Source organism: Camelus bactrianus, chromosome 27, assembly GCF_048773025.1.
Source record: "Camelus bactrianus isolate YW-2024 breed Bactrian camel chromosome 27, ASM4877302v1, whole genome shotgun sequence".
Lineage (NCBI taxonomy): Eukaryota > Metazoa > Chordata > Mammalia > Artiodactyla > Camelidae > Camelus > Camelus bactrianus.
The window spans coordinates 18,633,666-18,644,882 of record NC_133565.1 but is presented as its reverse complement, the minus strand read 5'-3'; positions in this window follow the sequence as shown (position 1 = coordinate 18,644,882).

Genomic DNA, 11,217 nt, shown 5'->3' with positions numbered 1-11,217 from the left:
TCTAGCTGCAAGGGAGTCTGGGAAAAGTGCCCAGCTTAAAACAAGAATGACTAATACCCTGTGCAGCATTAGTTAGCTTTTCCCGTGAAACACATTGTCCTTAAATAACAACCATTTTATTTAGCACATGATTTCTCTGTGTCGGCTGAGCTGTTCTTTTGCTCTGGCTCGGTGTGAATGATTTCAGTTTTCAGGACAGCTTCACACGCATTTGTGGCAGTTGCCAGGGTGTGGCCTTTGTTCATCTTCCTCCCTCCAGCCAGCCAGCTACCAAGGACTCATCACATGGGGGTATCAGGGTTGCATATACAGCAAAAGGGGGGTGAGCCCTAATGCAAGTCTTTTCAAATCCCTGTTTGCATAGTTATTAAGGCTCCATTTGCCAAAGTGGCTAAGTCTCATTCAGAGGATGGAGAAATACACTCTACCTCTGGATGAGAAGATAAGAATTTATATCTATTTATTGTGATCTGTTTTTTTTTTTAATTTATTGTGCATACTAAAATAGGAGGAGAATGGGTAGTGTGGGACATTTTACTGTGAAGAAATACCCTGCGACCCTCATCGATGTCTATTGTTCCAGACTGGGTCATGACTAACTTCTTACATTCCATTGTCACCTGGGTGCGACCTGAGACTCCTAAAATTCAGAGCATTCAAAACATAACTTATAATCTCTCTCCCACACATAACAAAGCTAAACAAAGCTTGCCTCCTACGGTGTATGACACCGTCACCCTTCTGGTTAGTTACTCAACCCGAAGAGCTGGAAGTCTTCCTTGATGACTCCTTCTCTCTTGCTTCCTCATATTCCAACTATTAGAAAGTTTTGTTGATTTCATTTCTTATATATATATGTCTGGAATCCACCCACATGTCTTCATCTCCACTGCCACTGCCTTAGTCCAAGGGACCAGACATTCTTGCCTCCTCCAATCTATTTTTTATTATATGACAGCTAAAGTGATGAAAATATACATTTCATCATGTCACTCTCTAGTTTAAAAGCCTTCACTGGTGTCCTCTTATTCTCTTGGCATGGAGATAGACTCTTGACATATGGCCTGCAGGATTCTGCATGATCTGGCCCCTACTTTTCCCTCCCTCTCTCTCTCTCTCTTTCTCTTTCTCCTCACTACAACAATATCTTCAGAGTAAGATACAACAATGTAGTTTTAAAACAATAATTCCAATAATTTATGACCCAAGACTTGACCCACTGCCCCTGGGGCCACCAACACCATCTCTCTCAAGGGCTTCAGTCTGTGCTACAAGCTCTCTGCGGACCCTCTTTTATGGACAACCTGAATGATGTTTCTTAGTATTTTAGATGTTTGCCTTCTTCCTCTGGGCTTGGAAGTAAGGGAGACTTCCTTTGAGGGGTTATGGTAATGTTGGAAGACATTTTGCCGGGGGGGGGGTCCCTATGTCTGATTGTAAGTAATAGCTTATAAAATGCGGATATTTATTAAAGACATTCTATAATCACAATTTAATTGAAGCCATAGAACAATCCCATGAAGTAGGATTATTGTTCCCATTTCACAGATAACAAATTGAGAGGCAGAGAGATTAGTTATCTGCTCAAGGACACAGGTAACTATGGTTAGACTTAGATTTCAAATCTGAGAGATTTCAAGTGACAGTCTAACTCCCAGTCAGAATTTTTAGCAGCATAGTCTGCTCTCAATGAGTCCCTTGACTTTTGTGACAGTGCCAGGGAGCTGGTTCAGTGCAAAGGGGACCAGCTACATGGGTCTGCACTTAGATGGAGGCATTGAAAGGTGGAAGGTGTTCTACCTGGAGGCTCAGCACCCTAGATGAGCTAGTCTGAGTTGAAGATGAAGTGAGGGAAAGCAAAATGTGTCCCTCAGATAAGGACAGGGATAAAAGACAGGGAAGGAGCCAATGCTGGGCACAAACAGAGGAAAACTGTCTCAGAGGAGAGTGGGGAGTGTCCAGGTAGGTAACTTGAAGAAAGGAGAGACTGCTTAGTCAGTAAGGGACTTTTCTTGTGCTACCAGACTACTTTGGGGACTTCCTTCCTTGATGACTTGGCAGTTGGATATTTTGGAAGCTAATATTAAATGCAGCCAGGCATCTTTTCCCAGTTCTGATCTAATTCACCTTGAGCTGGAGCCGTGTCTCAGGGCTCTGCAGTGGGTCTAATGACTGTTTCCTCAGGCATTAGCTGGCGTGCCCATCACAGGCATGTCCCTTACCTGCCCTAAGGGGAAGCAGCTCTCCCGACCGTCTCTCTGCACTGAACCCCTCATTTGAGCAGGATACCAGGACAATGAGGGTGGATCCATAAATCAGATCCCCTGCTGCCCCCCCACAATGCTTCTCTACCCAAAGAGGTTAGAACCTGATAAAGAGACCCAATCCCATTTAACAGCAAATTTGACAGTAGCTTGGGTGAAATTATTGATGTTTAGCAACCATTGGATAATTGTAAAACTAGAGTGACAGTGGATGGTAAAATCAGGAATTAAAGGTAGCCTGAGTTTGTCCAAAGGGCTGAAATTCTGAAGCTGAAATTTGGCAAGGGTGGTATAGAGACCTTGCTGAGTTGGACAAATGCCCAGGAACACTGTGGATGAGTGTGAGCTGTACAGCCTCCCGTTTTACAGAAATCTCACCATCGGGCAGCATTGGGACGCTCTTGCCCAAAAGGCAGAGTTTAATACTGACCATGTGTTACCAGGCAGGCATCCTTTAAAGTGAGGAACATGGGGGTCTTTTCCCATCTTAAAGAAGCCTGAAAGTGAAAAACCTATATATGTATATTTATTTTTTATAAAGGAGATTGATGCAGTGTTTCCGATTTCAGGAGAAGAGAGGAGGTAAAATGCCGTTGGTAATTCATATAACTCTACTTTGAGGCGTGAAGGTGCTCTGTAGGCAGGAAAATTAAACTATGCGATTCACCCAAGGGGAGATGGAGGGGGAGAGACTCAAATTAGGGGTATGGGACTAACAGATATAATCTACTCTACATAAAATAGATAAGCCCCAAGGATTTACTGTATAGCACAGGGAATTATATTCAGTATCTTGTAATAACCTATAATGGAATATAATCTGAAAAAAAGAACCACTTTGCTGTACACTTGAAACTAACACCATATTGTAAATCAACTATACTTCAATTAAAAGAAAACCTCTATGATTCAAGGGATCTAGACCAATCCTTTATTTGCAATGGTGCCATTTTTCTTTACCCACCGGACTTGTGAAGGGCAAAGGACCACCTTTTTCGTCAGTTCCCAAGTTGTGAATTTCTGCCTCCTTCTTTGTGGCGTTCCTGTCCTCAGTGATGTTCACAGAACATTTGACCATGTCATGCCCGAGCTGTTGTCCTGTTATCAGTACTCTCCATGTAATTTTGCTCCATTTTCTCATATGCCCCCAACAGAGTGACAGCCCGACAAAGTGAGAATTCAGGCAACAAATGATGCATCAGGTGGAGTCCTAGGTTGTAAATGAAATAAGCCACCTCTGGCTAACTTAAGCAGGAAGGGAAGGTGTCGGAATGATATTCCATTGCTCACAAACCAACGTGAAGCCCAAAGAGCCGGACCTGGGAGATGGAATCTGAAGCAATGTGCTCCTTGGCCCTCCTGCCTGGACCCTTGACCCCACTGGCACCAAGGTCCACTCCAACTACGTTCCTGCTGCTCCTGTGTAAGTACTGCCCCCTCAACTTCTGCATCCTAGGTAAGAGCATGGTTTCCATCAAGTCTTGTTCGGTTCTCACTCTCCGGTTGTCAGTGGATAGGGCAGGGGTGCACCTGGCCTGTTTGTCTCCAGAGACAGTAGCTGGAAATGCTTCCTGCCAACCAGCCACCCACAATGGGGACTGTCCCTGAATAGGGATGGAGGACCAGCTTCAGACAGACAGATTTGCTGCTGCTTTGCATTGATTTTGTTTCTCTGTGTCTCATCGGGTCTTGTTGACAACTGGGAATCAGAGTTACCCCAGGGTCTGAGACGGGACCAGAGCACAGGTGACTGCTAGGTGGGTCCAACTATGAAGGATAGTAGGATTCTGAGAAAATTGCTTTGCCTTGTCCAACAGAACCTCTCTGTGGGCCTTGTGCCTTTGTCCTTCTGTATCAGTGGGACTGCAAAACATGTACTTCAGCTCACTTTCTCTCCTCCTGGAGACATGAAATGCTAGAAAGACATAATGTCATACTCAGCCCACAGAGTCTAAATATCATAAATTGTATTTATAAGCCACCTGGTATGCAGGGTCTTGTTGATAGGTGTAGATCCCTAAGGAGGCTTTCTTTGGATTTATTATTATTTCTATCATGCCCATTTCACTGCATATACCTATTGTATGTGACCTCAATCCTTTGTAAAAATGGGGGATGGTAACTAAATGAGTGTAGAGCCCACCAATCAGTGCATATTAGACCAACTAGCCAACTAGACAGAAATAAGTACATGAGAAAAACAAAACATATGTGAAAATATAAGTTCTGGTCTATCACAAAGCAGGTCTGACTGTATCCATCTAAGTTCTGCTCCTTTTTCTCACAATAATTGACCGGTTGTAAATGATCTGTTATTCTTGCCTCTTCTAGCTCTGGGATTCAGGTAGATGGTCTGACCGCCGTCACCCTGTCCCACCCCCAAGTCTTGCCGTGACCAGGTAGGACTTCCCAGTTCAGAGGAGAGCACTGTGTTCTGTTATCTACAAATGGAAATAGAGAGATGCTGCAGAATGAAAAGTCAGAAAGAGTCCAAGTGTGAGGTTACTGCTGACTCTGAGAAGGAGGGGCGCACCTCCCCTGCTAGAGCCGAGCTGAAATAACTTCTCAGAGTCTCCTTGGATGCAGACAAAGTGAGTCTGAGGTGACTCGAAGCTGGCTGGTACCTCTTCATTTTACTTGTCACCGTCAGCTGGACCTTGTCAAGATTTCAGCAGTTCATCAGGAAGACAGCAGATGTCTGTCAGCTGTTGGACAATGTGCAAAGGTGTCGTTCAGGTAGGGAGTAAATGCCAGTCCTTGGAAAAGAGTAGAAGGAAATCTTCGTGAATAAAAATCTGTCTGCATAGACAGCATCCCCAATGTGATGAGGAGTTTTCTCCAAAATTAAGACGAAGTTTAAAGGTGGGGCACATTATAAAAAAGATGAAAGTGTGAGTAGTAACAGGGACTGGTGTCGGTTGCTAAGAAGGTTAAGACATTTTTTCACCTGAATCTCAGCTGCAGTTGCATTACCTGGCATTAAGGCAGCTCCCACATTCAAGTCTGGACTTCCTGCCTTGAAAGCAGCAACCTAGGCTCCCACTTTTATGAAGCACCTGGATTAGAAGTACTTAGAACTTGCGAAGTTACTCTTTACAAACCATCAAATGGATTTCCCTTATTTTTTTTTAATAAGGAAAATCTGCAGACTGCATAGTAGCCATTTCCATTAAGTAGCCAGCTTTAGGGGGAAAAAAAAAGAAAAAAAAAGAAAGAAAAAGCTTCGAAAACTTTACTTCAATATCTTTTCACTCTTTCTTTGATGTATCTGGAGTGAGGAGAATACATTAGGGCCTTTTAGCTTGGCAGCCAACTCTCTCAAATGTAACTAAATGGAAAAGAACTGACTAGAGTGTTTACTTCATTTTCAGAATTCTAATGTCAAGGCTGTTTCCTCAAAAGGAAAAAAAAAAGAAGAAGTAAAAACAGTGCTGAAGTTTTAAACAATGCCTTTATTTCTCATCAATAGTCAACTTCAATTAAATGGATGCCGCCCTGCAGACGACTGTCTCAGGAAGTTGTCAGTCCTTGGACCACAGGCCCCCATGGCCAATGTGCTGGCCCTGCTGGTCCCTGGCAGCCCTGTGGGAGCCCTGGGGACCTCAGGAAAAAGTGATGGAGAAGAGTTGGTCTTGACTCAACAGCAATGACCATGTCGACTTCCATAGCCATTTTTATTAACAAAAAAAAATGTTTTCAAACCTAGTTATGCAAATGTTTTAAACCTTCAAGAATTTGTTATATTAAAAAAAAATTCAGTCTTCAGAACAGAGGTGGCTACTACTACCATCCCAAAAGCACTCAGCATGAGGTGTCTTTTATAGGGAGTGTACATTGTGTTTCAGTATCATCCGATTTATAAAACTTAACTTATTGATAACTCTTGGGAGCAAACACAGGCACAGAATGTCCCCTGGAATCAAGGGTGAAAAAATCTTCCTTCTATAAATAACTGCTCAACACCTTACAGACACACACGCCCCCACACACAATTTTATAGATACACAGTTTGTTCACACAAAACTCTGCAGGGAGACAGAAGCTTTCTCTGCCAAGCTAGTGTAAACAGTGGCAAATCAGGAGAAAAGGTAGACAGACATTGTCACACCGTCAGGTTACCCAGTGGAACGGGAATTCATTTACTTAGAAGTTTTGTGCATGTTAATTTTAAATTATCTTAAAGAAGATACACTTAAAACACATAAACCATCAGTCAATCAATCATTAAGAATTTAACTGGGTGCCACTAAGTACTAGGTACTACCCTAGACAAGGGGCCTTCAGAAGCGAGCCGGACTTACCTTGCGTCTAGATCAGCGGGATTTTATTTTCCTGTAAGTCAATTGTAGGGCTCAGCAAATAACAAAACAACAAAAAGGAGTTGACCGCTATCATTAGAGCATAGGAAATACGGTTTCAAAGCAGCCAGGTGTGTGTGACTTTCCATGCTTCTTACTGAGCATGCCCACACCTTCCATCTTTTTCCATCAGCCGATTCCTGTTATTTCTCGTCTGCTTCACTCTTCTTTCTTTGCTGTCTCCGTCCATGGAAGCAGTCATTCAACACAGAAGACAGAGATTAGTACCGATAGTTAGACTGGGACCCGCTGGGATACTGGATTTCAGTTCTGTGCTCTTCATGGGTGCCTCCTTTGGGTACCATGGTGGAACGTCTGGGTGCTCATCTGAGCTTGGAGGCCCAGGGAGTCGTATAGAGCATGAGCTGCCTGGGAGGGCATTCTGGTCTGGGGGATATGGGTTGGGGGGGGGGGTTGGGGTCAGGTATGAGGGGTCTGAAGAGAGCAAGCAACCCATTTCCAGCTCTGGCATCTTTGAGACCAAGCCCATTCATCCAGACAGATGAAGAGAAGACAGCCAGAAGCCCAGCCACTTCAGAAGATACCTCGGGGAGGCAAAGGCGGCAGAGCAGAATACTCTTTGTGAAGGTCACATATGCAGCAGGTGGGAAAGAAGCAACCGCTCTCCAGGGCACAGTGAGTCCCCAGCCCCTGCTCCCAATTCTAAGCACATAGTCACCCCCGTGTCTGGTGCAGAAACCTTCCACTTATGCGGACGGGCTTGAACCCAACGCACATTGTGATCTCCAAACAGCCTACATGTTAGAAGACAAACGCTTCTTATGCTGAATCTATAAAAAGCTGCCAAAGCAAAACTAATATCAAATGAGCTATTATGTTGGGAATTAGAACGTATCAGTAGGTGAGGTTTATGGATGGGGGGTTCTAGTCAAGAGCAGGTAATGTGGAGAAAGAGGAGCTTCTTTCTGCAGGCACCATCTGCGAGAGTTATCTTTGCACTGACCAGGAGAGGGGGTGTTTCTATCTCTATACAATCGGCGTTTCCGAGATGGAGAGCGAGGGCAAGGTTAGAACTCCATGGCGCGGAGCCCAGAAGCTTCTTTCCTGGGATGTTAGGAAGCGTATGGGTTAGGGTGGTACCTCGTATCTCTTCTTGTTTCGTTGCTGCTGGTGAAATTGTGGGGTGGCCGTTGTTTTGTTCATGCTGCTTATCTTACTAGGTGGAGAGAGGAAAGAGAGGGAGAAAGACATTCTGTGATTGCTTTCCCACCATCTCTCAGAGGAGGTCCCTGCCCACGTTCGAAGCGAGATCAGTCTACTTCTAAGGCAGGCTGAAGGCTGGCTGGAGGCATATAAATGCCTGTTGTCCCTCTCTATGGCGGAAGCTGGCAGCTTTATTTCCACCCAGCAGCCCATCGGGCCCCATCACGTCAGACGTGGTTATCACACAGATCATGTATCCCGGAACTCCGTGAGCACGAATTCCACTCAATTTAACTGCGCTCTTCTGGAATACAATTTCTCCTGACCTAGAGCGAAAAGCATATTCATGAATCTGTTGATTTGAATCTCTCTTCGGAACAACGTGAACCAAATAGTCCTCACATTAACTTAAAAATGTCACGACTCTCATAACCGCTTTGTTGGGAAAGATTGCAAGAAATTCACTTCAAGTCAACCTGTGTGGCTTTCTTTTTGAGCTGATTCTTATGATTTTTATTACTATGGTGGTGAGCATGTAGTATACACACACACGCGTGTGCATACATATGTCAGTCATTATACAAATGTGCAATTTACATCTGATTCTACTCTGTATTCCCCCATCAGTCTGTATTTATCATTTTCTGTTACTGCATGACAACCTATCTCAAAACTTACAGGCTTAAAACAATGGCAATGATTATTGCTCATGATTTGGTGAGTTGACGGGGCATTTCTCCTTCTGTGCATGGTGTCGCTCAGATGGTGAGATGGCTGAAAGGTCCCCAGTGGCCTCATCCACGGGGCTGACAGTTAGTTGGTGTGAGATGGGATCTCACGTGGGGCTGTCGGCTGGGACCTTGTTCCTCCTCCAGGCATGTAACTCAGCTGCTGGTCTCCCTCACAGCATGGCAGTCTGGGGGCAGTCAAATTCTAACCTGGCAGCTGGCTTGTAAGACTTAACGAGGCTTTGGTATAAAACGCTACTTCGGACAGCATCACTTTTGTCCTAGTTTATTGGTTAAAGTAGATCACAGGGCCAGCTCAGGTTTAAAGTAAGGCGTGGACATTGGGGAGGCAGGTTCTACTGGGGAGCCTCTGCAGCAAATACATACATACATCTACATCTTTCTCTCTCCAAGCACTTCACATGGTTAAATGTGGTCTTTATTTTGTAAGACAAGCCTCTTCAATGTGCTCAATGTCTGGTCTGAGAGTGAAGGGTTGAAGTAACCACAGATGATGGCACTTCAGAGGAAGCAAGGAGCTTAGAGACCACCTAGTTAAACTTCCTTCTTCTCAGATGAAAGGACCATTACGATCTTCACTAGACGAAACATCATTCGCCCTGTTTTTATGAAAATACTAAGCAGCCGCTTTGCACTGATTCAGTTGTTCTGACATCCAAGAAGCTGAACAGTAGATGACTGTCCCTCCCGACCATGTAGCACATTCACAATCTAATCACTGCTCTGGGGTCTTGCTAATGATCTAGGGTCTAAATTGGAGGGAGTTCTTGCAAATGAAAACTCTGATTCCAGAGGCAAATAATCAGGATAAACTTGATTAACTGGGAGAATGGAAGGCAGCCTATGTTAAAGAGACCTCAGCTGTAGGTGGAAGAGTGACTTCTTCCTGGAAATAGACCTTTGCTGAACTGAACAAGAAAAAAAAAGTATTTTTAAAACCCCCAACAAACTTTAATTCACTTAGAAATTTTGTTTCCATTTACAAGTTGGAGGTGAATATGAATGCTGTCTTTACGTAAGTTGACCTTTAAACTACTTATTTAATTTATATCAGTCCATTTCGACCTGTGTTCCATTCAGTGATACCCAATACACTAGATAGTTTACAGAGTTGAAGAAAAAAGATATTTATGCCCAACATAGATAATTAGTTAAATTAATTACTTAACTAATTATCCATAGGATTTACCATAGCAAGATCACAACAAAAGTTATAAAGTAATATTTTAACAGCTTTATTGAAGTGTAATTGATATACAGAACATTGTGCATCTTTTATGCATACAATTTGATGAATTTTGATATATGCATCTACTCGTGAAACCATTATCACAATCAAGGTAATTAACATATATAGGAAAATAGTTCATTCAAAGAGAAGTGTTCAGGGTAAGTATTAAAAGTGAAAAAGAGTGTTAAAGACAGTATGATGAGGACAAATGCTTAACATAGCCCAGTTTTTTTGGGGGGGGGTGGGGAGGTAATTAGGTTTATTTGTTTTTAATAGAGGTACTGGGGATTGAACTCAGGGCCTCCTGCATGCTGAGCATGCGCTCTACTTCCCCCTAGCAGAGTCCAGTGTTCTGAAAAATAATCTTTGTGCATAGCAAAGAAGGAAAAAGCTTTATGGATTATTTCTGGTTCCTAGGCCTGAGGTAATTTTTTTCTTGTATTTTCCAAATTCCCATCAACAGATATTTGTCAAAATTGAAAGGAAACAAAAATTATTTAAAACTACAGCCAGCTATCTATCTACCTACCTACCTATCTACCTATCTATCATCTATCTACCTATCTACCTATGTATCATCTTTGTTTTTCATCTATTTAACCATCTATTTATTTTTTTGATTTTAATTTTTTCTATGTTTACAATGTTCCAGAAGGCAGAAGTAGTCATACAAAATTTTTGTTTTGCAAGAAATATAATCCATGAAAATTCTAGCACCATGCATTTCATTAAAATCATTAAAATCACCCCGAAAGAAGAAAGCTGACTTATCCGAGTCCACTGGTAGCTTCCCCACAATGAGGGTAGGTAGGGGTCTATGCAGCACACCGAATCCTGACCTTTGTCTCCTGCACTCCGTATATCATCATAGCATAATGCCATTTGATCCCAAGCCATCTTTGATCAGTGTTTAATGATCAGAGTTTATGCAGCAATCAAAGACATTATGAAACGCCAGATATTTATAGCTTATGGCCAATTGAGGCTCTGCAAAAAAAACATCTTTTTCCATCATGCAGAACAGTTCAATTGATGCCATTGGCATTCCGCAGCCCACAGAAACGTATCAAAGACATTTGCTATGCTTTGAGCATGAAAGCGAAGTAAAACACAGATAATTTGAGAAACTAGGAAACTTATGAGGGACGGGATCCACAGGCTGCCTGTCAGTTGGCAGACGCCGTGGCCCGGCGCGCTGGGCAGGACAGCGCCTGCATGCAAATGCGGGTCCTGCGCGGCGGCAGCAGCTTTTCCTCCAACTGGAGGATGTCGCTATTCAAGGGGGCTGATGAATGAAACCAGAATTGCATCAACCGCAGAGGAAAGGCGGACAGGAGCGGGAGACAGCTGCGCGGGTGACCGCTTTACAAGTAGAAGCTATCAATCAGGAGGCGTGAAAGGCCCAAATCCAGGGAAACCAGGATCCCACCCCCTTGATACCAATCCTAATA